Here is a 26,619-nt window from a genome sequence, read left to right on the forward strand (position 1 = left end):
CTAACGACGTCGGGCGTGTAAATTGAAGATACATTTCAACATGACGACGCGAAACAATATGTCACTGAGCAAGACGACCGCAGCACTGCACCGACTGCTCTAGTTCTTAATCTCTCGGACAGCCATGTTGGATTTACGGTGGCGCCTCCTATAGGCCATGAAAGTTGCGATGTACTGGCCTGGCGTGTTTCCTGAGACCGTCACTTGCTACGTAGAAATAGAGGGCAACGGAGTTTTAGGGAAGAAGGAAAATAGCTTTGTTTTCCAATATGTTTACTTTTAAGAGTAAGCCCTTCCCTTTGGGTTGTGGCTTAACAAACGTTTGAGTCTCATTGGCAACTGAATCTGTGGGACGGGCCAACGGCCCTACCGTCCTTTTTCTTTGTCTATTTGGGCTATAAAAATCGGGACGACCTGCTGTCCCTCAGAATTGGCTGAAATCAGGATTGCTGATAGATCAGTGAGGCTCCGTACCATGTACGTTAAAACGAGTCTGGGCTCTAACAGTCATTGAGACAGTCGAACAGTGAGACTTTGTTTCTCAATTGTTCAAGTTTGTAATGCATTTGTTTTACCTGCCATGTATATAGGAAAGTTTACCTATAAATTTGATCAACAACTGCCGATCATCGTCCGAGAAGCTTCACGTTCCAACGGAGAAGCGAGGACAAGAGAACGAACGAAATTTTAGTGTACCTATAAAGGGTTAACTTATGGTAACAACAATGCTTATGACAAAAAGATAACGCACAATCCACTTACTTAAATTACATGTGATGGTGTTCTTTAAACCAAAAAAATGATGAAAAGCAGGACAAGCATATGAAATAGATGTTTAACATCATCCACAATTTCAAATCATATATTTCTAAAAACACCTGGTTTTAAAACAATGATAAACACAATAACGATTACACCACTTGTTGCTGACAGTAGTGTTTCGGCAGCAAGTTCGACAAAATGTTCAACAGGGGGCTGTGCGAATGCCGTCAGGGCTAAGGCATTGCAATCGCGAACAGCTCGCTGGAAGAACAAAAACCTAGATGTATTGTCAGCGCAAGAATATTCCTGCGGTATAAGGTGATGCTTGTGACGGGTTTCTCTGGATTATTCGCAACTTTCACGTACGGTGGCGCCGTCGTGTGGCGGCCTGGAACAATCGAAACATTATACTTGCCGCTGGCTGCCGCCCGTTCGCGTAGCGTATCGGTGTTGTCTACGCTTTTCCTTCACTTTTGGTTGATGTTTTAACGCGTTCAAAGCTCCTGTGTGATCCTGAAGGACACTTAACATGGTCAGAATGAGCAAACAGAAGTAAACGTATTTGCTGCTTGCCGCAATGGGTGCCGAGCAGTAGTTATGCGGTAGGTGATGTGAGCCTTCACTCAGTCCCACTGGCTGCGTCCATGAGGAAGAGATTGATTATTAAGCTGCGGATCGGCAAAGCTGTCACAGAAACGATGAAGGTTTGCAGTGCGCACTTCATGCCGGAGGACTTTTTTTGGAATACGACAGATGAGTGACGATTCCGAGCACTTGAAATCGCGAATAGACGCACCTCCATAAAGACGCAGGCATAGCGCTATATCACGTGCAGGGAAGGAAATAATGCGCAATCTTAACTCAAATGTGTTGCAGGATGATGGACGCTTGCGTTCTTGCCACTCATGCCTTTGCGGCTACGTTGGAGTGCAAACATTCTCCGTGAAGCCTTGTACCTGCTTCAAAATTTCTTGTTCTCGTTAATGCATTCGTGCTCTGCAACGCCGGCTTAACATTCCACCATTTTCGAACAGAGAGATGAGTTTCTAATTTGTGCATCGAAGCAAAGTGACACAGGCGTAGAGGGACCTGGAATTCGTGCCTCGTCTGCCACTTCGATGCGCGGCTGCAACGTGTGCACAGGCGCGCATGACAGCGCTCGTAATTAAGGTAACAAATCCTAGTTCAACAAACGTTAAACTACTGTTCAATGTTCGCGTAGCGAACCCTCAGCTGATCTGCGTGTATATGATTTTATAAAGATAACTGGGAGAATGAAGCGAGCATTGCCGCGGACCGGTAAATATCGGCTATGTATCGCTTGATCTGTCTATAGGCAAGACGTGGTAGGACTCCCGCAGGCTGTAAAACTACCGCAAGACTGTAGCTTGCACAGCACGCATGAAGCGCAATAACTAAATTACAAGGGTGAACGGTTATCGTATTAGCTCGCAAAAGCGGTCAGATTTGGTTTTTTGTGTACTTCTCGTGTTCAACATCCAGCTTTGTGATCACAGGCAGGGATAACTAGACAAGAAATTTTCGCACACAAAACGCTGCATTAGGGCTGCTTTTCACGCCGTCGATGTAAAGGACTTCGGTCGCGCAACAGCAGGAAGGTTTTTTTTCTCGACACGGCGGCTTATTCAAGCGGTGTAAGTAACAACTTGCAGAGAGCACCACACCGTATAAAAGCTCATGGTACCCTTTCATAGCGGTCGAATTAATAGAATAGCAAAGAGAAAGCACGGTCACTTCTCTTTATAACACCGCCGCGGTAAAACTGAAACAACAGCTCGTGTGGTTTGCTTTGAAGCCGCGAAGTTTGCGTGCGAAGGCCTTCAACATTCACGGACGTCGACGAGCGCGCTCTTATGCCGCAGCACACAAGATGACCAGCGTTTAGGACTTCCTCGCCTTCAAGCATGCTTCGAATCCTGCGTTCTGCTCGCCCAATGTGAGCCATTACGCAGGCTAACGACGCCGGGCGTGTAAATTGAAGAGACATTTCAACATGACGACGCGAAACAATACGTCACTGAGCAAGACGACTGCAGCACTGCACCGCCTGCTCTAGTTCTTAATCTCTCGGACAGCCATGTTGGATTTGAGGTGGCGCCCCCTATGGGCCGTGAAAGTTGCGAAGAGGAAATTTAGGTGTCAGAATCCACTTGAACTTTGCTATGCAGGGCAAGGTACAGTCGCAATCTTTTTCAGCGTGAACACGGGAGCGCGTGGCTTTCCATACTACCACCGCAGTTAAGCGGCGCCTGACAATATCTGTGCGCATGCGCGGCGAGAGTAGCTTCCCTTCGGGCTCATCACGTCACCGGAGCGCTCGCTTGTCGTCTGCTAGCTGTTTTTTGTTTCCTCGGCGGTGACCGAATCATAACTGTAAGCAAAATCGAGATGTTTAAAGTTCAAATGGTGTGTTCCTCATTCTTAGCGTTACGCTAATTACCTGGAAATCATTACCTAGTTTTCTCTTTCCAGGCTAATTACCTGGAAATTATTACCTAGTTTTCTTTTTCGTGCCGCATAATCAGAAAGTGGTTTTGGCACGTAAAACCCCATAATTAATTAATAATTAGTTTTCTTTTTCTTTGTTCCCGGGTTCTTTTGGTCACGCAATGCAGAAAACAAGCTGACAAATGTAAACGTCCGAACTTTTATTTTGTGCGTTTTTCACAAAATAATGAGACCTATAAAAGTAGCAGCTCTAAAGTGGAACTAATCGCTTTTTCATTTTCTTTAATATTTTGTCATACACCATTTTGCAGCAACAAGTGCTGCCATTCTGGACGGTAGGGAAGAGTACAGGGCAGGCACAAAGTTACTTGCTCTTAGATGCTCCCACTCTTGGCAAGCAGCTACCCACAGCTCGTGCGCAGTTGCCGAATGAATAGGGTGTCGCACTGTGGCTGCTCTTATGCGGCCCCATACATTTTCGCAGATGTTCATGTCAGCGCCCTTGGCCGGCCAGGAGAGCAGACGGACCCTGCGAGTTTCTAGGCGCTCTTTCACAATTTTCGCAGTGTGCGCCGGCGCAAGGTCATGCTGGAACACAAGATCAGCATCTGGGAAAGCGACGTGGGCGTAAGGAAGAAGCGCGTTGTCCAAGATTTCGCTCCAGTAGCGCTGCCAAGTAACAGTGCCCTCGATGCGATGTAGAGGCCCGAGACCACGTCTTGACACCGCGCCCCACACGTTCACGCAGGTGCGTCCGCTCGCCGCGTCTCCCTGCAGATTGGCTGGCTCGTAACTGCATGGAAACTATATTAAATTCAGTTCCTCACACAAAGTAAAGCCCGTTCAGGAAATTTTCTTACCGTGTCCCCTCTTGCGTGCCACAGCCGCACGCATTGGTTTTGACGTGTTGAAAAAAAAGTCGACTCGTCCGAGAACATTACTCCGCCCCAGTCATAGGAAGTCCACAAGGCGTGACCTTCGGCAAATTGCAGTCGTAACACCTTGTTCGAAGCAGTGGCAACGGGCTTTTGTGCAGCCACAAAATTTCTCAAGCATCCACATCGAGCAGCTCCCGCTCTTCCCTCGCGGACTGAAAGGGATTCTCCACTACTGCAGCTACCATAAGCGCGCCTTCTTCATGTGTCGTTGCCCTTGCGCGACGCCTGTGTGGCGCGTCACAAAAGCGGCATTCCTTCCTGAATGCTTGGATGATTCTATTGACACTCTTCAGCGGCTTCTGCACCAATGCGCCGATGGAGCGCTGAGAATATCCCTTCAGTGAAAGTTTTACTATTTTGCACCTCTCGTCTTCAGGAACACGGGACATGCTGAGGTTGCTCTGATCGATGGGGTAATGTGAAATAATATATGCCCTCCTAGAACACAGGAGTGGTCACTGTTATGCCACCAAGTATAATACGCATGCGTCGCAAAAGCTTAGCTACAGACTAGCAATGATCTTAGGAACGTCGGCAAAAATAACATAGTTTTAAGTTTATTCATACATCGTGTGCATTGTGATTTCAAGCTCAAAATTGTTACCCCTCTTGAAGCGTACGGCTCCCTTGTTGCGGTTCGCGTGTAGCAGACGACACGTGCGTGCTTGCGTGACACAATGCGCGCGAATGCATAATTCTCACACGCCAGACGCACTGCGCATGCGCACTGCTTCTCGGTGCCGCCGCGAAACTGCGCTGGCAGTACGGAAAACCACGCGCTCCTGTGTTCACCCTAAAAAAAAAGATCACGAATCGTCAAAGATTTGAGTCGGTGCAGCATCGCACGACTGCTTAGTGTATGATGGCCAATCTCGGATAGCATCGGAGTTACAGATAAAACGCGCGGCTTTTCGCTGGAAAGGCTCAAGTGTAGCTATTTGATCTTGGGCAAAGGGAAACCACGCCATGTTCGCATATTCAAAGATAGGACGTATGATTGTCACATAGGCATAGCTTGGTCTCTTTCGTAGTGTAACGCAGAGCCCGCTTTGAGAACGTAAGCTTTCGCATCGCTTTGCTCGCCACGTGCTCTAGGTGAGCCGACCATCCTAAATCTGACCATATGACGATGCCCAAGTACTTATATTCAGTGACAGTGTTAAGGGTGGTGTTACCGCAGCAGTATGCAAACAAAAGTTTGGATTTCTGTTTTTCGTACTGACATTGAAACTGTTTTATCAAAGTTGATGGCCATTTCCCGGTTTTCACACCATTGGGCTATCAAAGCAAAATCCTCGTCAAGACCAATTTCATCTTGTCAGTTTAGTACTTCTCTATACAGGACGCAGTCGTCTGAAAATAACCTAATCTTTGATTTAACCTGATAAGTTATGCCGTTTATGAACAAAAGGAACAGGATACACTGTAAAATAATTTACACCCCTAAGGGTTTTTTTGGGTGTCTATAACTAACCCCCTAGCACCCTAGAAAAAGCTGGGTTTTATAGGCAATTACACCCTTATGATGGTTATTCTATATTCCAATAACACCCTATCCCTTGAGGGTGTTTTGAAGAACATATTACCCTTCGACCCATGGGGTGTAAGGGTGTGATCAGGAATATATTACCCCTTCACCTATCGGGTGTAATAAGCAATATAATAGCCCTTGCTATAAGGGCGTTGAAGTATGGCATGTTGAAGCGGGTACACATGCACTTCATTGTATGTTTCGTAAGTCTACAGTCACGCTAGCACACAAAAATGTTATGTACGGTGTGCATACAATACGTAATGTGTTTCCAAATGCATGGCATAGCAACTTTGAGAGAAAACACATAATCACGTGTGAGTGTTCTGTGTGAAATGGTCCCATTTACCACAGATACAGGAAGAGTGACTGCATGGAGGGTCATTTATTCTAGCCACCTGTACAATATTTATAGCTTGCACTATGCCTTGTATGTGGTGACAAGTCTTGTGGTCGTTCTACACTGAAGAACAGTCTTATTCAAACCAATGTTCCAGGGCACAGGCGAGGCTGGTGATGCCTTTGTGTAGCTCCATTCCAATGTCCTATGGCGAGCCATCATAGATGAAGCCATTTCTTCACTGATCGCTGTAGCCATCTGCTTGTTTTCTACCTGCAAAATGATTTGTTGCAATTTAATGTCAGAAAAAGTACACGAAACATGACAAGCAGCGCTTCCCTGCATCATTCACTTTAATATTTCAAGATCACATGAAAACCAGGATAAAGAAAACAAGCACAGATAGTGCTTACTTCCAAGAAATCGTTATTTCGAAAGAATAAGGCATTTGTTCTGCCACATCATGAATGTAGGAGAGACAGGCTACACAATTATATGAGGGCAATTCAGAAATTATTGCCTCCGAGCCCACTACTTTGCCAATATTACTGCAAACATTTTGAACTCTATATCATTGATGCACTTATGTTTATGCTATCGAATGTCGCCTCACCTTCCCGTTCCAGAGTAATCGAGCAATTCATGGCATCGAGTGGTGACGTCCAGTTGAAACAGCAGGCTGTAATTGAATTTCTGACTGTGGAAGGTTGTGCGCATATCAACATTCATCGCCATCTGACTGCAGTTTACGGGGATGCCTGTGTTGACGTCAGCACTGTGCAGAGGTGGGCAAGGACTGTGAAAGACCAAAATCCTGCCGCATCAAATCTCCAGAATCAGCACCGAAATGGATGGCCCACAATGGCTTCTGATGAGGGTCATGAACATCAGGCAGATAAGTTGACTCGGGGCAATCGCAGGATCAAGCAACACCAGATTGCAACAACACTCGCCATTTCCATTGGCTCAGTGAACCACATCATTAAAGACCTGCGTTACAAGAAGGCTTGCGCTTGTTGGGTGCCACGGCAACTGACGACTGAAATGAAAAAGTTTAAGCACAGCCAACAAGTTCAAATCTTCTTGTAACCCAGGAGGTTCTTAATTATGTAATTCGCTGAACCAATGGAAATGGCGAGTGTTGTTGCAATCTGGTGTTGCTTGATCTTGCGAGTGACTCGATTCAACTCGTCTGCCTGATGATGATCCTCATCAGAAACCGTTGTGGGCTGTCCAGTTCGGTGCTGGTCCTGGATGTTTGATGCGGCTGGATTTTGATGTTTCACAGTCCTTGCCCACCTCCACACAATGCTGACTTCAACACAGGCATCCCCGTAAACTGCTTTCAGACGGCAATGAATGTTGAAGGGCGTAGAACCTTCCGCAGTGAGAAATTCAATTACAGCCCGCTGTTTCAAACGGACATCACCACTGGATGTCATGCACTGATCAATTACTTTGGAACGCGAATAGATAGGAAGATGGGGCAAGTGACATTGTATAGCTTAAACATCAGTGCATTAATGATAAAGAGCCAAAATATTTGCAGTACTACAGTTTGCAGTAGCGTGTTTGGAGGCATTACTTCCTTAACCGCCCTCAAGCTACAGAAATAACACTGGGCAGTTTGTTTTCGTGTGTGACATCTGACCCAAAACTACCATTTAGAATGTGCACAAATAAAGGTGCTCGTGTTGAGCCCAATAAATTGCTTACAAATATATCAATCCTTTCTTATGCAATAAGTTTACAATGAGAAGCCACATCATCTCACTGCAACTTTTCGCTACAAGCAAGTTACATTGAAAATAAGGTGCAACCATATGCTTCGCTATGCATTGCAGGGTAACCATCAAGAGGTACTTTGACATTAATGCCTTGTTCCCAAAACCAATAGCTTAAATGCCAACCATTATTTCACAGGAAGTGGTGGCCACAAGGCAAAAACAAATTCGCAAAGTTTAGGTGCCAAAACACTGACCTTACACTCATCGGTTAATATAACACAAGGCATTGTTGTTTTGCCTGCCTCCTCAGGAATATACATTGTTAATAGGAGTAGAAATCAGCATTTTCACAGAAGCTTGCTCCTTTAACAAGAGGCACAAACAATGCTGTTCTTCAGATTTCCCAGGCAAACAATGCAAGCATCACTATACTAAGCATCACTAAGCTGACCTTTATTTTTTTCTTAATCTCTGACCTACACAGTGGCTGCTAACAGCCCCTCTGTCAGAACTATTCGGCATCTCTACTACAAAGAAGCCTTACCTACACCTTCTGACATCATCATAGCCATCTCCACTAAGCAAGCACATAATCCTGCTGGTATTTTTATTGCAGAGGTTTTTCACTAATGATCTTCCAAGCAAGAACACTTTAGCATCTCATCATTTAGATGCTTTTAACTGGAACAACAGTGAATCCAAACTTAACAGAACTTTAGCTATTTTAATCAAAGCACAGTTAAAGCCTTTCATGTATCAAGTTTGTCATCTGCTTTCACTTGATCTTGCTGGTTGAGTTACACTGAGATCAAACATTCTAATGGCCAACATCTTTCATCTGTGAAGCGCAGAAAACATTAGTGCACTTGTCAGTGTTGTTACGGCATTCTTAAATGTGATGATTAGGCTGCTGGCTGTTTAGCACTGTAGTAGCATTGTACAGGGTGATCATTTTTAAGTTTTATGGAATTTTACAAAATGTCCTGTGGCAGATGGCATAATTCTTGTCCTTGAGCTAGATTATTTGAAGAGGTGGACATTACTAGCATGAGAAATCGAAACACATGTTCAACTAAAAAAAAAAAAAAAAAATCACTAACTTCGTAACTAATTATTTTACTGCACATATTGCAATTTATGAATTGTAGCTAATGAGCTTGGAAGACATATGCAGTTGAACTTCCAGGCTGACACCAGTTTAGGAATATATTCCTGATAAACACCAATACACAAGGGTGTTCCAGTTACTTTTGTGCATCAGTGCATTTCTACGGCAAGTTTGATGGTGCATATCTCCAAACTGCCGTCATTCTGGAAATCAATTCCAAGTGGATACACCTTGTAATCTCACTGGCTATGATTCGTAAATTACAACATGTGCCTCATATATGTGGTGGCACTGGCAAACACTCCCAGGGTTCTACTAGGAAACATAAATACCTAAGAAAGTGGATGGGGAAACGGCGCCCACGGTAGCTCAATTGGTAAAGCGTCGCATGCGTAATGCGAAGACGTGGGTTCGTTCCCCACCTGCGGCACATTGTTTTTTCATCCACTTTCCTTTCCATCAATTTATCATTTCGTTATTTCATTTATTAATCAAAAGTAATTTACCCTAACTTGTCCTTGGTGTCAGTGTTTGCTGGCTTCTTAGGATGTGATTAATAAACATCGGGTTCCTCGGTTAAGCCCCTTTATTTTCGTTTATATGAGCCATAAAGTAATTCATTCGAAAGATAATGAATAAATTTTTGTTAATTAGTTTAATATGTTTCGATTTCTCAGGCAAGATATATCTGCCTGTTGGAATATTCCTGCTCAAGGACTAGAATTATGCTATATGCAACAGGGCTATATTTAAAAATTTCACAAAACTGAAAATCATCACCCTATATAAAGACAGTGTGAATTTAAAAACAAGCTTCAGTGAACCTTACTGAATCAGCAAATGGCCAGTGTAACTAGCCTGATCATCCTGGAAATCTTTTGTAGCTTATAAGCATAGTTTTTAAATTCCATATATAGGAGTGCAAATTTTTCTTGAAATCAGCTTTTTCTTTTTAACAGCTAGCATCCCTGCCAGTTTGCTCAAACATAATGTTGCATGACTTCAACAGTACTGCACAATCATACCTTTTTCTGCTCACAGTGTCTAGTGATGTGTCTTTAGCAGCTGAGATAATTAATGCCCATGCAGATAAACATTAGAAAACAGTGCGATAACTGCCAAGAAAATGCGATCATGCGTTTTGTTTACAAAAGAGCATGTGCTCAACCTTCTGCCAGGTTTGTTCTCCATGTCAGGCTAGTACGGAACTTGCACAAGAAGCACCTTTTGCATTTTGCATCCATGAAGATATCTTATATGGTTATGGTGGTGTCGAAACATGACACCAACCATAAGACTTTAAACTATTTTATGAAACAGTTATTTGTACAAAGATAGGAAAGGCGCCAATTTTGAATTTATCACATTTGGTTTAGAGTACCATAGTATAAATGGCTCAACTGGCACAGGTACGCAAACGGGCTAGTTGGTATTGGTCGATGACGTTAGACAATGTGAACTCGACAAAGGATGGAGAAAGAGGCGATAGCATTTGTTCCATTTCTCGCCACTTTTGACGTCCTTTGTACAAGTCTGCACTGTCGAACATCATGGATCAACTAGTACAGCCTGAAAAAAATATGTCATGAAAGAAAACTTGGCTTTCAACTTTGACAATTCTGCCTGTTAGGTATTATGGTTTCTTTAGAACTTATTTCTTTGTACAAAGTCAGACCCATCAAGTAAAGCTTACTGAGAAAGAAATGAACGACATCAACACCACTCAAGGCACATGCATCAAAGGAGTCAGAGCATCATATACATTACCTTTAAGTGCAAGAGTATTCTTTTTCTTAAGCAAACTGCATTTCTAGTATCTTAAAAGCCTATATATTTATTTGCCACAGTTATGGGAAAATCACAACATGGAAAAATATGTGTTGATGCAATTTCAACTGTTATGTACAACAACAAAAGGTAAAGCACAGGTAGTCTCACTGCTCCTCTGTCTAAATGACATTCAGTTTCATTTGTCGTGTCCACTCCTATCCTGATGGCAGTAGAAACAGGAAGACAGCAGCGTGGTTCAGAAACTAGACGAAGGAGCTGATATCCTAGCTGACATAAAGAGTAAACAAGGGAGCTAGCTGGTTAGGCCATGTAGTGCAGACTTGAGACATCATTAACTAGCGCGAAAAAGACAACAGACGACAGCTAGAAGCACACAGGACAGAACTCTAGGCTTCAACTGAAATTTTGGCTACACAGAAACATAGGATTCAGGGGATGCGACTATGACGCATGGAAGCAACATTCATCCTTCCTTTTCCCGGCCTGACACAGGAGGTATCGGAGCAAATCGATGGACAGGTTCATTTTGAGATACGAACATTCTTTTTTGGCAAGAGCCAAGGAAGGGGTGCTTACACACCTATCACCCGCTTTTTGATGCAAAGTGCTTCCAATATTTTCATGTCGACCTGCCTCTAGAGCCGCCTGGGCAGATGAGTGCTGTGAAACTTCTCAGTGCATGAGCACCTACAGCAATGATTGGCCGGATGGCGACCAGCCACTGACAACTGCCCTATCTTTGTTCCCCCAAGTGGTCGTTTAAACACCGATCTGTTTGGCTTGAGGAAACACAGGGCAGCCTTAGTGGCTGGTGGCCACATGGCCAATCATCGCCATACGTGCTCATGCACCGAGCAGTTTCAAAGCAATCGTGTGCTCAGGCAGCTCCAGAATCAGGTACATAGGGAAATATACAAACCACTTTGCATCAAAAAAGCGGGGAATAGGTGTGTAAGCACCCGTCTCTGGCTCTTACCAAGAAAGTTCGTAAGTGAAATTAACCTGTTCATCAATTTGTTCCGATAGCTCCTATGTTGTTTCTGTCTGTCGCAATTCTGTGTAGCAAAAATTTCAGTTAAAGTCTAGAGTTCTGTCTTATGCGCTTCTTGATGTTGTCTTTGTCACGCTCAAGTCTGCAATGAGCACCAACTAGCCCAAGTGCCTTCTTCAACCATGTAATGCATAGGGCAGATAACCGGTGGCACATTCAAGTTACAGAATGGACGCCAAGGGAAGAGAAGGGTAGTCAAGGATGGTAGAGAAGTAGACTATCATGAAGTCAGAAAATTTCCAGGGTTCACTTTGAATCAGCTAGCGCAAGACAGAGGTAATTGGAGCTCACTGGGAGAGGTCTTCGTCCTCTGGTGGGAAAAAATATGTAGGCAAATTGTGATGAAAAAAGTATACCTGTCGGCTCAGACGTCTTCACTGTCTTTTCAGCAACGTGTAGGCCCAAGACAGCCAGTCGGTTCCCATGCAATTGCTTCATGCTGACTGTAACTGCATGGGCACAAGAAAACAACCCACCATTAATGCCACCCGAGATTGACCACTGAATAAAGGAACCTCTCAAAACTGCAAATACAATTAAGCATTTACCAGCTTAATACATACATACATAAAGGCCAAGAATAGTTACAATAACCATACGCTTTATAACTAGACATTAAAATAAGGTAGTGAAACGTACAATAACCGTGGGACGTTCAGTGCAATTCATTTCAAAATACTGTTGACCACTGACATGACGCCTTAGGCAGGGTTCAGTCAGACAACAAGAAAACATAAATAGTAGTAGTAATAAGCATGCCTGCATGAAACCAAGACAAGAGTTCAAGGACGAGAAAAAAATTGGCTTCCTCAGAGCACTTATTTATACAAAAAGATAAATTTATAAACAAATAGCGCAACCACGCGTTCATCTGCAACAGCACGAGAGCTTCTAGAACAAACGAGCCCAACTTAAAACGAAGGATAAGTACATAGCCGGGATGGTCGTGGTTCTTTTGTTTTGCATTAGTTCTAGTCATGAAAGCACAAGCATTGCATTGCAAGCTACCTGCGCCATTACCTATCACGTGACCTCCGACAAAAAAACAAAAAATAATACAATTGAGTACAAGTACATAAGCGACATTTAATACGGTTGTCACACTGCACACTTTTGGTCGCGATCGATCCTGACTGGAATCGAATTTCTGGGCGCGTTTGGCTTCGTTGCACAATCTGCGGACGGGAGCCAATCGCGGTCGAAAAGTTCCATCCAGAGCGGGCTTGATCGTGATCGAAAGTGGCCCTGTGACACCGGTATAAGTCTGCGCCCATCTTTGGTAACAGAATGAACCAATTAGTGAAACCATAGTATTATTTACCTGCCTGCGCCGAATACTGACGCGTAGCAGTGCTTAATTCTCTACAACTCTAGTTGAGGACACGTGAACAATGAAACATTCGATTTTTTTTTTTTTTTCTTTTTCACATTCGGTGCCCGTAGGCTACGCCTGGAGTACAGATACTACACTCGCATCCAACACACCCTGTGCTGTCCTTTAAAGAAATTACGCGAAAATTACGACCACAATGACGCACCATAAAAACGCGATGCTGAACGTGACTACGTACGTACGTACCCTTTATATGAGCAGTCCATGCGCCTTGCAAAAGGCCCTCCGTTTGAAGGCGGAGCGCTGTCACGATGTGTACTCTGGGCACGCCGTTTCGTTTACGTAGTGGATGGACCATGTTGACGATGCATTCCGCCGAAAAACAAAACGTCCACTTCATCACTCTTCAGGCCGAATGGAAGATGTTTTCTCCTTCGCCACGAATGACGGCCGTCGTAGGCATAGTAAACACACTGTCACAAAGAAACACCGATGTCGTAGGCCGCTGCTGCCTTTCTTTCTCACGCATAATCGCGTCGCCATCACTCCGGACGCTCACTTCGCGTCGATGAGCGCAAAAGTACACGAAAACAACGAGGTGGTACAACCTAAACGCTGCAAAAGACAATCTAATTACTCACAACTTCAAGAATGTCACGGAGAACACACCGTAACACACATGCACCCGGCGGCCCGCCGCGAGACGCAGGAACTGACGTAGCGGCGATAGCGGGGACACCCGTCGGGGGAAGTTATTTCAATTTCGGTTTCGTTTTCAAGGTATAAATACAAATATTTTTTTAAACTACATGTGTATATTACTTTCCAAGCTATTTATTTTACGCTACCTCTAAGCCATTTTCTGTGTTTACGGGTAGCTTCAGTGGAAATTTATTCGCAGAAACATTGGCTGATTTTAAATCAAATGGAATGGCAAAGGTGGGCTGGTAACTGCGTGTAAGTGAATTCATTTTCTCTATATATATATATATATATAAATATATTGCTTAGACGTTCATTTGTAAAGAGACGTGGTCCTTCCTGATTGTATAATATGCAGAGGTATTTGCGAGTCTGTCTTTTTATTTATGCACAAAGAAAGAGAGAGAGAGAGACAAAAAAAAGCTTTAATTGGCATTTTTAAGAAGTTCACAATGCTCATATTTCTTAACTGGTGTGCTCACGCAAATTCTAAATAGCTTGGGCGAACGACAGATGTAGAAGTACTTGCTTAATAGCTTTATAAACGTATAGGCGATACCACGAAATTTCATATGTGCAGAATTACACGAAAACCTCAAGTTTGCAAGTACGAAAAGTCTTTATTTGCGTGGTGTCGTGAATGTGCAACCGAAGCGAATCCAGTTCTCGTTTTTTTTTTTTTTTTTTTTTAAGAGCGGGTGAGCGAGTGGGGCCGATGACCGCTCAAACGAAAGAACAAATATAACAACGGGAGACGGGCGAGTCTCGCGCAGGTCTGCATATGTCAAGACATCGCGAACGTAATTGGCAGGTGGGCAACTGCGCGCACACTTGAAAAATGCCTCGCCACTGTTCCGTGAACAAAGATGGGTCTGCGAATGCCCCGCCAATTTCTGGAATCTCGTTATATCTACAATGATTGGCTTAATGTCCTATTCATGCATGCAATAATACTGTCTCCAATTTGGGAGGGGAAATATTTGAGTAAATAGCGCTGTTAGTCGGTGTTGTAAATACTGTATGCATCGCAAGTTGTACGTTGGTTCTCTATACTTTCTCATATTATTCTCCCTTTCTTTTTGAGCACTCCGTTCTGGCAGCTGTTTGTAAGCCAGTAGAAATTTCCTTTACTATACAACTACAAACTTAATAGTTTTTTTTTTTGTACAGCCAGCTTCGTAAATTGACGCAGACGCGAAGCCATGAGCGTTTTGCACGGCTCTTTCTGCAGATGCTGCTTGAGCAAAGCATTGTGGTGGGTGAGAAGGCTCAAGTTTGCAAACGAACCTACCTTGTTTATAAACGTGAGAGAAGTAGAACGAATTGAGGTTATTGATTCGGCGAAAAAAGGTCAGGTGGGGTCAAAGCTTCCCGAATTGGCGTATCTTTTTTCCGCGTATGGTTCGTCGCGCCCTTTTCTGCCTGTTTTGTCGTGCTTGAAAGAAACCTAGACGACCGCACTGCATTGGAGCAATTGTGGCGCGTCCAGCTGCATGCTGTCACGTGGCCTATTCATTTTGCTGGATTCCTGGCGTCCCAAAAGCAAGAGCTGCACTAGTTCTGCCTTACTGAAAACATTTTGAACATCTTTCTTTTGGTTAAATATTCAATACTAGAAAAAGTAGCAACAGCAATAGGTTTTTCGCAGGACATATTTAAAATAGTTCATCAAAACAGACAGTGAAACGGAGGGGGACTCTCTTCAGGAGTTTTGTCGGCATTGAAAGCCCGACATGTCTCGGTGGGAAGGGAATGGGGTAGGGGAGGGCCCACTTCTGGATCCACCACTGGTTTGTAATGCCGTGGGACACGCTGTCTCTTCGTACAACTGTATGTTTGTGAATGTAATAAAAATAAACAAAAACACCCTTGCACCCACCCCCAATATTCTTAGTCAGTGCACCCTTTCGGTGGGTAAAAGGGTGTTATGGCATCTAGAACTACCCTATGCTTCGCAAAAAGTCATGGTGATGGGATGTTTCTTGAATGAAAACACCCTTCAAGGGTGTTATGACACGCAATTATCACCATCAAGGGTGTAAATTATTTTACTGTGTAGGGGCCAGAGTGGAACCCTGGGGTACGCCAGAGAGTAATTCCAGAAGTGTGGGAGCCTAACTGAACGAACTGGTGGCGGTCAGATAAGTAATTACTAATCCAACAAAAAAATAGCCCGTTTCCTAGTATATGTTTAAACTTTAGAAGTAGCTTAGCACGGCAGACACGATAAAGGGCCTTTGGGAAGTCTAAGTAAATTGCATCTATTTGTGTTTGGTCGCTAATTGCTTTGGCGAAATCGTGTAGTATTTCAACAAGTTGGCTAACGGTAGACAGACCAGTCCTGAAGCCATCATGGTAGGGATGGAGGAAATTTTTTGCCTCAATGAACTCTTTAATGAATTGCAAAATAATATGTTCCAAGATTTTACAGGATGTACATGTGAGAGAAAATATGCGTATATTTTCACTGACAAGAGGTATCGCCCGATTTAGAGACTGGCACTATTTTTGCAATTTTACATTTTGCTGGAAGGTGTTGTTCAGAGATTGATTTATTGTACACAAGGCATCGGACGATGAAAATCTGCTCGGTTTGTCGCACGCCGGACGTCCTATCCGGCGCTTCGGCGCGGCAAAGCACATCGATTCCCACTGCCGTTCCGGCGCGTCGGATCGGACACTAAATCGGACCTTGTGTCTCACGCTTAAATATTAGCTTACAGGCTCGGCATAACGTTTCAGGAAACAGTTCGGGATTCTGTCCAGACCGTTGTATTTTTATCGCCTAAACTTAATAATAGTGGGAACAAACCTGGGGCCGTATAACGTAATACTATTCCAAAATGTTTTTATTCCAATCTCGTGACGTGAAATTTGCGTAACCGCTTGCGCAAGCATCGGGCGGTCACCCGCAGGGTTGTCTGAACAGCCCAATCAAACGCTCTCCTCGTTCATACGCGGTCACTTTTGTTTGCTTCAAAAACGGATAACATTGCCAACGTTGGCGGCTTTTCGTATCTAATTGGCTGACAAGAGGCGAGGAGCACCCTCAAGTGGAGAGGGATTTGATGGGGCCGAGCCACTGCACTGAAAATCGATAGCCGGACGAAGAGGGTGGTGCCGCCGTCTGCGATTAGTCCGCTTTCCCTTAAGGCTCAACCAGACGTACGCGTTCCAACGCGTCCGCACGCGCCGCACCACGTCAGCGCGCGTACGGCGTCAGGCGCGGAGGCTGTTTAGCGTCTCGACGCGCGGCGGCGTGGAGACCTACAACTGCTAGGATTTTTGCGCCCGCGCCGGAAGCTGCCGCTCGCGTCAGTAGCATGACGCACCTCACATGACCACGGCGAGCCAACGTCACTTCCGGAACGACTCTTCGCGCGATGTTCAGGGAAGCCCGGGCCAGCTGCTTCAACACCTCCTTCTTGGCTGTGCGCGTTGAGGTGCGGAAATCTTCAGCCGTGACGGCTGCATTAACAATGAAACTTTGATCGCCGAAGTTCAACGTCGGCAACCATTGTGGATGGCCTCGCATAAACAACACAAGGACTGCAACCTCAAAGCGGCACTGTGGAACGAAGTTACGGCCTCCGTCCTGCCAGATGTCAACATACAAGGTAAGCACGAGATTTTGCAGCTTCCACGTGAATAATCGTTTACTAAGCAGTCTTGCATTCCTCTGCGCAGTGGGACTGGAGCTGGTACGAAAGCGGTGGAAATCGCTGCGTGACAAGTTTCGCCGCATTTTCAACGGCCGCATCAAGGCACAAAAGAGCGGCGCCGGCGCCGACGATGTCGAGTCTGTCGACACTGCATGGCCCTTTCTTGCGCTGTTGATGTTTTTAAAAGGCACCATGGTGACGAGACCGTAAGCTTGACATTATTGTTGTTGCGAACATTTTGCTGACAAAAGGCAACCCACCTTGATTACTTCTATGTCAGTGAGATGAGGTGCTTGTTTCTTCCGAAAGGGTAATTAACATCATCGTAGAGCGAGAGAGTAAGCCTTTTACCGGCTAATAATTTTGAGACATACTTGGCTAAGCCTACTGCTATGAACGATGGTAACGGGCATTTAAATGTAACAAATTTCAGTGTGCAATAAGTGGTTTTTGCGCTGGAGGCGCGTACAAAGGAAGGGGGCCATCCTGTGCTTGGATATGCACCAGTGGTGCAGCCAGGAATTACGAGGGGAACAGGGTCCGGCAATTAATGAGGGTAGGGGAGTGGTGGGGAGGGGCTTGTGCTCGGTGTTGCTACATCCCTCTTTTTGGCTATGCTGATACCTACGCCTGCTCACCAAAGTAAACAAAATGAGGGGGAAAGTTGGCAATTCAACGTTTATGCAAGCAAGCTGCAATATACAGGTGGCCTTCATTGTAAATACCACATGCCTAGGCTGTGAATTATATAGTTTTCGGAGTTATCACAGTGAAATTCCACTTGTAAACAACTAATGGCAAGGGTTTTCACATCTCCATGTTGTAGCATGTGGTGCCGCTTCGACCATAGTCATTACCTTAAATCATGAATATGATGTGCATGGCTAGGTTTCATGTATGCTTGCCGAATTGCTTACTTATATAAGTTACTTCAAGTGTGGCATTTTTACTGCGATTCGACACTGTACAAGGAATATATATTTTCTTTTAGAGATACACTGACATGCACGAAAATATTTTGATGCAACTTTACTTATATTTTCCTTTTGCATTTCTCACTTTTGCACAATGTATGGTAATACGGATCACAGTAGTGAATGAAAACTTTAACATTATGAAAGTGCTAGTATTGTTCATAACAATTTTACAATGCGTGAGGCTATAACAACAATAAAGAGCAAGAAAAACACTGAAATGGTTTCACTTTGTTTTATTGCAATGTTACAAAACGTCACAACATAGAAAACATGCACTTTTTCTTATGTGCAGCACTTCAGGCAATTATGTAGTGCCTGCAAGCCCAAGAGAGGTGAGCCAGCAGCTGGACACGAGTGAGCCGCTCAATGCGAGCCAGCAGCACAGTAGTGCAGAGAAAAATTTAATGGGCATTGCCCAGTTCGAAGACCAAGACTTGGATGCACAATCAGATATTTCTGATCTGTCAGGCTTGGTGTCAGTGTCACAGGTCTCGCCAGCCTCGACGTCATCTATGACATGAGCTTCGACGTCATCTATGACATCAGCTTCGACGTTGTCTACGGCACCAGCCTTGATGTCAGCAGCACAAGGAGCGGCTGCCCCAAGCCAGCAGGGAGCTGCTAGCCAAAGACTGCAAAAAAAAAAGAGAAAAGGCCAAGTGAAGATGCTCTTGTGAATTAAATGGGCGAACTGTCCAAAACCCTACAGGCTTGCCCTATAGAGGACGAGTATTACCACATGGCCCTCAATATAGTAAAACTCTTGAGGAAAGTGCCGGAAGAACGGCAACTCGACTTCCAGATTGAGTTGCTGCAGTTAATAAAGAAATATTTAGAGTGATGAAGGATCTGTTGCACTTTTCTTAACCTAAAAAATGTTTTACTGGGCTTCACCAAGAATTCTAGCATGTACGAGCATCACGGAAATGTCTTGAAAAGACGAGGCTCGTTTTCTAGCACCCCAGGAGATGGCACTATTTTGATATTCTCTCAGCGTTGTGCTCATACTGTCTGCGGTAACAACGCAGTTTCGTCGCATGGATTCGCTTTAACGTTCGATTGCCGCCTACTGCTTCGCCTTGAATGGTGCCAATTAACAATGCTGTTAAGTGCAGTAGAAAGGCAGTGAAGTTCATGGGCAAATGTCTAAGACATGTTTCACTTTCATGTTATGAGTGATTCCTATGAAAGAAGGATTAACTACTGTTTCTCCACCACTAGAATTACATTTAGGCATTGACAGCCATGCTAAGCAAGTAGAAAACGCTGGTGTCAATTCTCTGCGCGAAATATTTCCGAAAGCTTTCCGCACAACACCGGGAGTAGTTTCGAATTTCGAAGCCAAAATATCCATAAAACCAAATTGTACGCCTCTGTTTTGCAAAGCCAGGTCAATGCCTTTGGCTACTAAAGAAGTAGCCAGCGAAGAACTTCGGAAGCTAGAAAGTCAAGGCGTTTTAAGAAAAGTTACCACCAGCTAGTGGGTGACTCCCATTGTACCGGTTTCGAAGCGTGGTGGCGGAATCAGAATCTGCAGTGACTACAAAGGAACAATCAATCAAGTGCTAAAGACCGATTGTTACCCGCTCCCGCTTCCTGAGCTTTTATACTCGATGGTAGCCGGTGGTAAGGTATGTTGTGTGCTGGATTTGTCCTCTGCGTACCAGCAAGTGCCTCTTAGTGAAGATTCTAAGCCACTGCTCACGATAAATATACATCAAGGCTTGTACAAAATTCAAAGGCTTCCATTTGGAATTGCGGGCGCACCAGCTATATTTCAGGCCATGATGGATAAAGTTCTACAAAGAATTCCCAACGTTGGGTGCTATATAGACGACGTCATCATCATGGGTAACAGCGCAGAAGATTGCTACACAACTACCACAAGAGTTCTCAAGAGACTTAGCGAGCACAACATAACGCTGAAAGAGGAAAAATGCAAGTTTTTTCGTGATTCAGTAGTCTACCTAGGCCACAAGGTTCTGAAAGAGGGCATCGATCCCACCGCTGAAAAGATAAAAGCAGTACGAGATGCCCCAGAGCCGAGCAACATCACAGAAGTGAGGGCTTACTTGGTTCTTCTAAACTTCTATGGCAAGATTTTGCGGAATTTGGCCACTGTGGTAGCCTCTCTTTATCAGCTTCTTCAAAAAGATCAAGTGGAAATGGACGCAACAGTGCAAGAAGGCCTAAGAAACAACTAAGTAAATGATCCTCAACAGTGAAGTATTAGCCTTCTAAGACGTCACAAAACCACTCGGACTTAGTTGCAATTCTCCCGCTTACGGCTTGGGAGCAACTGCTTGGGAGGTGAGCAACGTGGCCGGCATTTTAAGCAATTTCGCGCCGGCAGACATCTACAACGCCGATGAGACTGGGCTGTTCTGCGATATGTTATCCGGCCAGGACGCCCGACTTCAAGGGGCAGCGCTGTCACGGCAGCAAACACAGAAAAAAACGTGTGAGTGCTGCTTTGCACAAACATGGATGGCTCTGACAAGCGTCCGACATTAGTCCTTCGAAAAAGTGCCAAGCCGCGCTGTTTCAATGGATCCCATAGCTTACCTGTGCAGTACAAGGCGAACAACAAGTCATGGATGCTATTGTCATGGATGACCCGAACTATTTTCACAGATTGGATGGTGGCATTTGACCGCGACATGAAGCGGCGGGACCGTAAAGTTTGCTTGCTTCTGGACAATTGTGGATGATAAAATTATGCCAACTAGCACAAGTTTCAGTTATCTTTCTACTGTCTCTCAAATCCTTCAAAATTATAATGAATACAGTGGTATGCTAAAAATCCTTGCCTAATTTTTAGAATTTATTACTGCAATAACTGCAAGGGTGGTCTCCACAAACTAAGATAATCGGTATTGTATGTTGCTTACTTTGCCTGCTACATGTAATAGTGACATGAGGGATTGAATGCCACATACCTTGCTCGGCTTAGCCTATAGTTGAAGACACGTCTTTCATCATCAAGCTGCTTGGCTGGATAAGGAGAAGGAAATCCTCTCTCAGCTCAAAAACCTCGTCGCCTACGAAGGCATATGGTGCACTTGTTGCAGAGCAAGGAAGCCAACTCAGTGATGGGATATCCAAGTCTCCTTGAGTGAGGGCACGTCCAAACTCTGAATTTATGAATGTGCCACCATCACTGAGGCCACCCTCGGCTCACACATCGATGAGGGTGTACTTGCAGTCACTGTCGACCACAGCCATTAGGACCACCGAGAATGTGCCCTGCAATTACGAGCACAAAACACACAATCAATACAAGTGCAATAATTGTGACAGCTGCACCGGTCTGAACAAGCACAATATCAGTATGTCTCATTTAAGTGCAAAAGCAGCTGCCCATATTGTGAAGCCTAGAATCCCAGTAGAACAGTTTGTGTAAAATTTCATCTCAATGCATGACCGAGGAAGTAAAAACATCTCACACCAAGTGCATCCATTCTCCTGTCTTTGTGATTGTTGTCTGTATGTCAGTAAACGGTTATGGCATGTGCACAGTAATGGCAAGTTTATTGAGAGACTTGAAAGTAATCACAGTTGATAAATGGTCTCTGGCAGAAGCACTAATACAAGCACTTGAAATCTTTTCGCACTTTCTTAAAATCTTTTTTTGCACTTGTCAAATAATTCTGAGGCATCGTGTAGTCGTGCTGCTCCCCGTGATCCCTACTGTATATATGAGATTACATCTTGTGATTTATTTGTGTTTATAGCCATTGGTATAAAGCAAGCTTTTGTACATTTACTGCTGTATACATTTTTAATAAAGCACTAGAATATGTTCACCTTTCTTCATTGATTGTGTAGATGTTCTTTGCCACTGTTATATGCATACCATTCGTTTTTTGTTTTTGCTGCTCGTGCTTGCTACCACCCTGTATGCTTTGTAATGTTTGTTCTCTCCCCCCCCACCCCCACCCCCGCCCCGCTATAATGCCATGAGGCGCTATGGGTATGATGTAAATACAATAAAATTTGGGCAATAAAATAGAAGATAAGGCCAAAAGCTTAACATTACTTCAGGATTCTGATGAGCCATTACATTTTAATAAATGAAATTTATGAGTCACTTGTTCTGCTTTGGCACTGAGTACTTGAAAATGCCTCTCCACCCGTGGAAATAGCAATATTACCAGGTGATCTGAGTAATGTGCTCGTCTGGTCAAATGCAAGTAAACAAAGCTAATGCTACCTTCTAGTTGAAGTAGACGCTGCCAAAGTTAGGAGGGCTAACAATGGCAACGTGTTTGCTGTCCACAGCACCTAGGCAGTTCGGGAACTGCCACCGCATCAAAAAGCCCTGGGCTATCTTCTCCCACTCAGCTCTGCTGGGTACCTAAAGAGTTGCACAGAATCATCAGTGCTCCACTACATCACGCAGTAGCTGATGTCTGCAAATATGGGATGCTGTTTTGAAATATGATCTTAAAAGTTCGAATGATACATGGGAATGATTTGAGGGGAATACGGCAAAGTTGCTTACAATTCATATTCAGAAGAAACAGTTTCGAGAAATCTTTTGTGTAGGGGCTAAAGCAAAAAAAAATTATGTTAGCACTTTTCTAAGTTACCATTCATGAAGAAGCATGGTGGTGACAGGCGTACTCACTCTTACAAGCCACTCAGTGGATGCTAGGGCAGTGAATTCGTAATTCGCAGTTTCTTTATCAACAAAGCAAAGATAGCAAATTGTGCCTGTGAGCACTATACTGACCTAATAAAGGTTTCGCATTGGATAGTCGCCAATTAATAGGTTTACGGGGCAGAGAATGAGGCTGCAGGAGCCAATGTCGTCTAGAAGAAGGTTCACGGTCATACTTTCACCCCTCGAATAACATCTGCATCATTTCTAAACGGAACAGTCACCCGTAAAAGTTCACGGGGAAGGGGTTTCACGACAAAGGGGAGTTTCTGCTCTGGTAAAGCGCAATGCTTCCAATTCAATGGATCACAGTGTAGCCAGCAAAATGTACTACGGATCGAAGCTTTTAATTAGAGGCTATGTGCACGGGCTTCGCGGAAATGTAGTCATGTGTAGCGACGCACATTGCGGTGCATAGCTGAGTATGTGTACGGGGTGATGATTTTAAGCGTTCCGGAATTTTTGAAAATCGTCTGTGGAAGATAACCGAATTCTTGTCCTTGAGCTGGAATATTCGAAGAGGCAGACGTTACTAGCATGAAAACACATATTCAACTTATTAAGAAAAGCTTGCAAGTTAACTTCCTAACTTTACGGCACATATTGCAATTTATGAAATGTGCTGGTGATCTTAAGACATATCGTTTTTAAGTTAATCACTTGGATGACACCAATTTCGAGAAATTATTTCCAAAGTGTGGGACGAAATACATTGGAGTTTCAGTTACTTTTGCGCGGAAGAGTGCAATCTTACGGCGAGGTTGATGGGACATATCTCTAAACTGGTCTCATTCTGAAAATTAAGTTCAAGTGTACACACCTTCCAAACTCACCAGAGACAATTAGTAAATTGCAATATGTGGTGTAAATTAATTAACTAATAAGTTCAATAACCAATTTTGACTTCTCATGCAAGTAATGTCCGCCTCTCATCCAGCTCAAGCACTAGAATTATGTTATCTACACCAGGCGACATTTAGAAATCCCGGGAAACTTAAAAAAATACTCTGCCCATGTTTTGGTGAAGCACACAACAAACAGCTCATCTCAGACGCATTATGAAAGCGTTTGCTTACCTTCCTATAGTAATCCTTCAGTCGTGCCCAGAGGGATCGACATGTGACGTGCATGCACATTCGTGCAGTTTCAATGCCAACGCGATATGCAAGTGTGCCATTACAGATATCTTGACCTGATGCCAGGTAACTAACACAGAGAAACAAAATCATAAAACATGTTTTTCAATATTTAGTTCCATTTATTACGACAATACTTAATGTTTCTGTATTGAATTGCTGCTACCATTACAATCTTTAGGTGCCACTTTCTTTCGTGAACATAGAACAAAGGTGCCTAGTATAGACTAATATGGTACTGCTAGTTGAGTAATTTTTTCTTCAGAAATAGATACCACATTTTATTGTCTTCTTACACATCTATCTTAATCTTCCACATTCTATGCCGTTGTGGTGGCTCTTTTCTTTTACTTGTAATGCAAAGGCAAGCAAGTTCGAGCAATAATTCCCAAGTTAGACGGGCCTCACCTAGCACTGCTTGTCATAATAGCTTGCAGGTGTTATGAGCTCAGTACAGGAAAAGTTGCGAGAAATAAATTAGGTGCTATGCAACGCATAACTGAAAAAAGAAAACGAAAAACAACACAGGAAGACTTATACCCAAGTTTCTTTGCCTCATATGCCCAGTTTTGTGCAGCAAACAGCCCATTTGTAAGTATGAAACTAGTCCCACAAGGTTTCCATTTGTAGAACGCTAATTGATAGCACAACACAGGCACTGCCCGATAGTGAAAGCACTACATACGAAGAACTGAATACATGCGTACCTTAATGCTATTGCCAGCCGTTCAGCCGGCTCCAAGGGTTCCCTTATGAAGTTCTGACAAGTTAGGTCTGTTACAACAAGTGTAAGCAATGTATCAAGCATCTGAGGCGTCATACGGTAAAACTTGAAGAAGAAGGCGTGGTCGCCTTCACGCATACGGCGCATCTGTCAAAGGAAAAAAAAAAAGCTGTGAACAGGATTTCCAGGCTGGTGCCCAAAACTTATCTGAGTGTGGAAGGTCAACATGTTTTGGTGACATATTTCTAAAGTCTCACAACTCCTTCATTCTCGTGGGGCACTTAAGAGAAAAGTCACTACAAAAGACCTTTCACGATGTCTGGAGCGTGCCGGAATCGGCGAGTGAGGACAGTTGATAGCCCTAGCACCCCTAAGGCTCGGCGAGTCCGCAACCTACCCACCAGTCCGGGTTCCGTCCTCCATGCCCTGTTAGCCCCTTCGGATTACCGGAAGTGCCAGCAAAGATTACTGAATAATGCTACTTTGTTTACACTTAGTACTCGTCCCAATTTCCTCTAAAAAACCAGATTACACAACTGTAATGCGCTGAGCCTATCACGGACCCATTTTTCATCATTCCGACCGACATTACAACAACGACTTCGGTGTCAAGCATGTGCATGTGTATTCGGCAGCTAATTGCCTGGCTTGTTTGTTTCACAGGGAAAAAGAACAAAGTTACCTACTGCTGTGTAGTAACGTCCTTCTTGCTTGCGTGCTGCAAACACGGGCCGAACCCACCATCGTCGCGGTTGCCGCTGGTACCGACGTCGCCTTCTCTTCAGCATTAGCAGCAGCGTCATCATTTTCATGACAAGCAACACTTTCTTTTTTCTGGACAACGGTCTCATGATTCAACAGTTAGCACAAAGGTCGAAAGCTTGCAGCGCAGTTCGAGGTCTGACACACCGTACAACACGCGATGCGCGTAGCACATGAGTGATGCTATGCCGATGCTGCTGCAGGTTTCGCCGGGCTCACAATACTCATATTAGGTCGCAGTTGAGCTGAATGCCCCACAAGGAGTCGTAAAATATGTTTCTGAAATAAAAAAACAAATTTTAAGCTAAAATTATTGTGTTTTCTTGCAATATGTAACACCTTGCTGAACGTGGCCGTTAAACGAAGGCTAGACTGCCTTGAACATGGCAAGCTAGCAACACTGCGCCGCCGCGACGAGACGCGCGTCTACGCGCGGCAACTCGTGCATCGTTTGGGTGCGCGCCCTCTTCCTCCGTCGGGCGCGACGCGACGTCGAGTCAGCGCGGCGTGTGGTGGTGGTGGTGAAAACTTTTAATTGCTGCAAGAGAGTTTGGGAGCCACAGAGTGGCCCCGCTACATGGTCGGCGTCCCTAGTCCGGAACATCGCATGACAATGCCCCGTTTCTCGCCCGTTTCACCAGAGCCTTTTGGGACTCAAGCGAGGAGCAGTTGAGGAGGGCACTCTCCCATGCCTCTCTGGAAGGGGTAGGGGAAGGGGGGAGGTGGGGATTTTGAGTACATGCCCACACCATGTGGAAGATATCACAGGTCTCCCCACAGTGCGGGCATCGCCCATCCGTGTTAGGATCGTAATGCTTTAAGATTGCAGGACAGAGCAGAGTACCTGTCTGCAGGCGCCTTAAAGTTCACTCCTCCGTCTTACTCAGCCCCTTGGCAGGGGCCGGGAAAAGGCGGTGGTTGTCGCTATAATGCGTTATTATTT

At 44.4% G+C, this 26,619-nt stretch overlaps 1 long non-coding RNA gene across 1 annotated transcript; it reads right to left on the reverse strand.

Moving 5' to 3' along the window:
- Positions 1–6,066: 6,066 nt before the first annotated feature.
- Positions 6,067–13,753, reverse strand: LOC140217397 (uncharacterized). Its single transcript, XR_011893954.1, has 3 exons — positions 13,297–13,753; positions 12,074–12,166; positions 6,067–6,313 (listed from the first exon to the last, which is right to left on the reverse strand). It is a non-coding gene; the product is annotated as an uncharacterized lncRNA (long non-coding RNA).
- Positions 13,754–26,619: the final 12,866 nt, after the last annotated feature.

This window comes from Dermacentor andersoni, chromosome 4, assembly GCF_023375885.2.
Source record: "Dermacentor andersoni chromosome 4, qqDerAnde1_hic_scaffold, whole genome shotgun sequence".
NCBI classification, from domain to species: Eukaryota; Metazoa; Arthropoda; class Arachnida; order Ixodida; family Ixodidae; genus Dermacentor; species Dermacentor andersoni.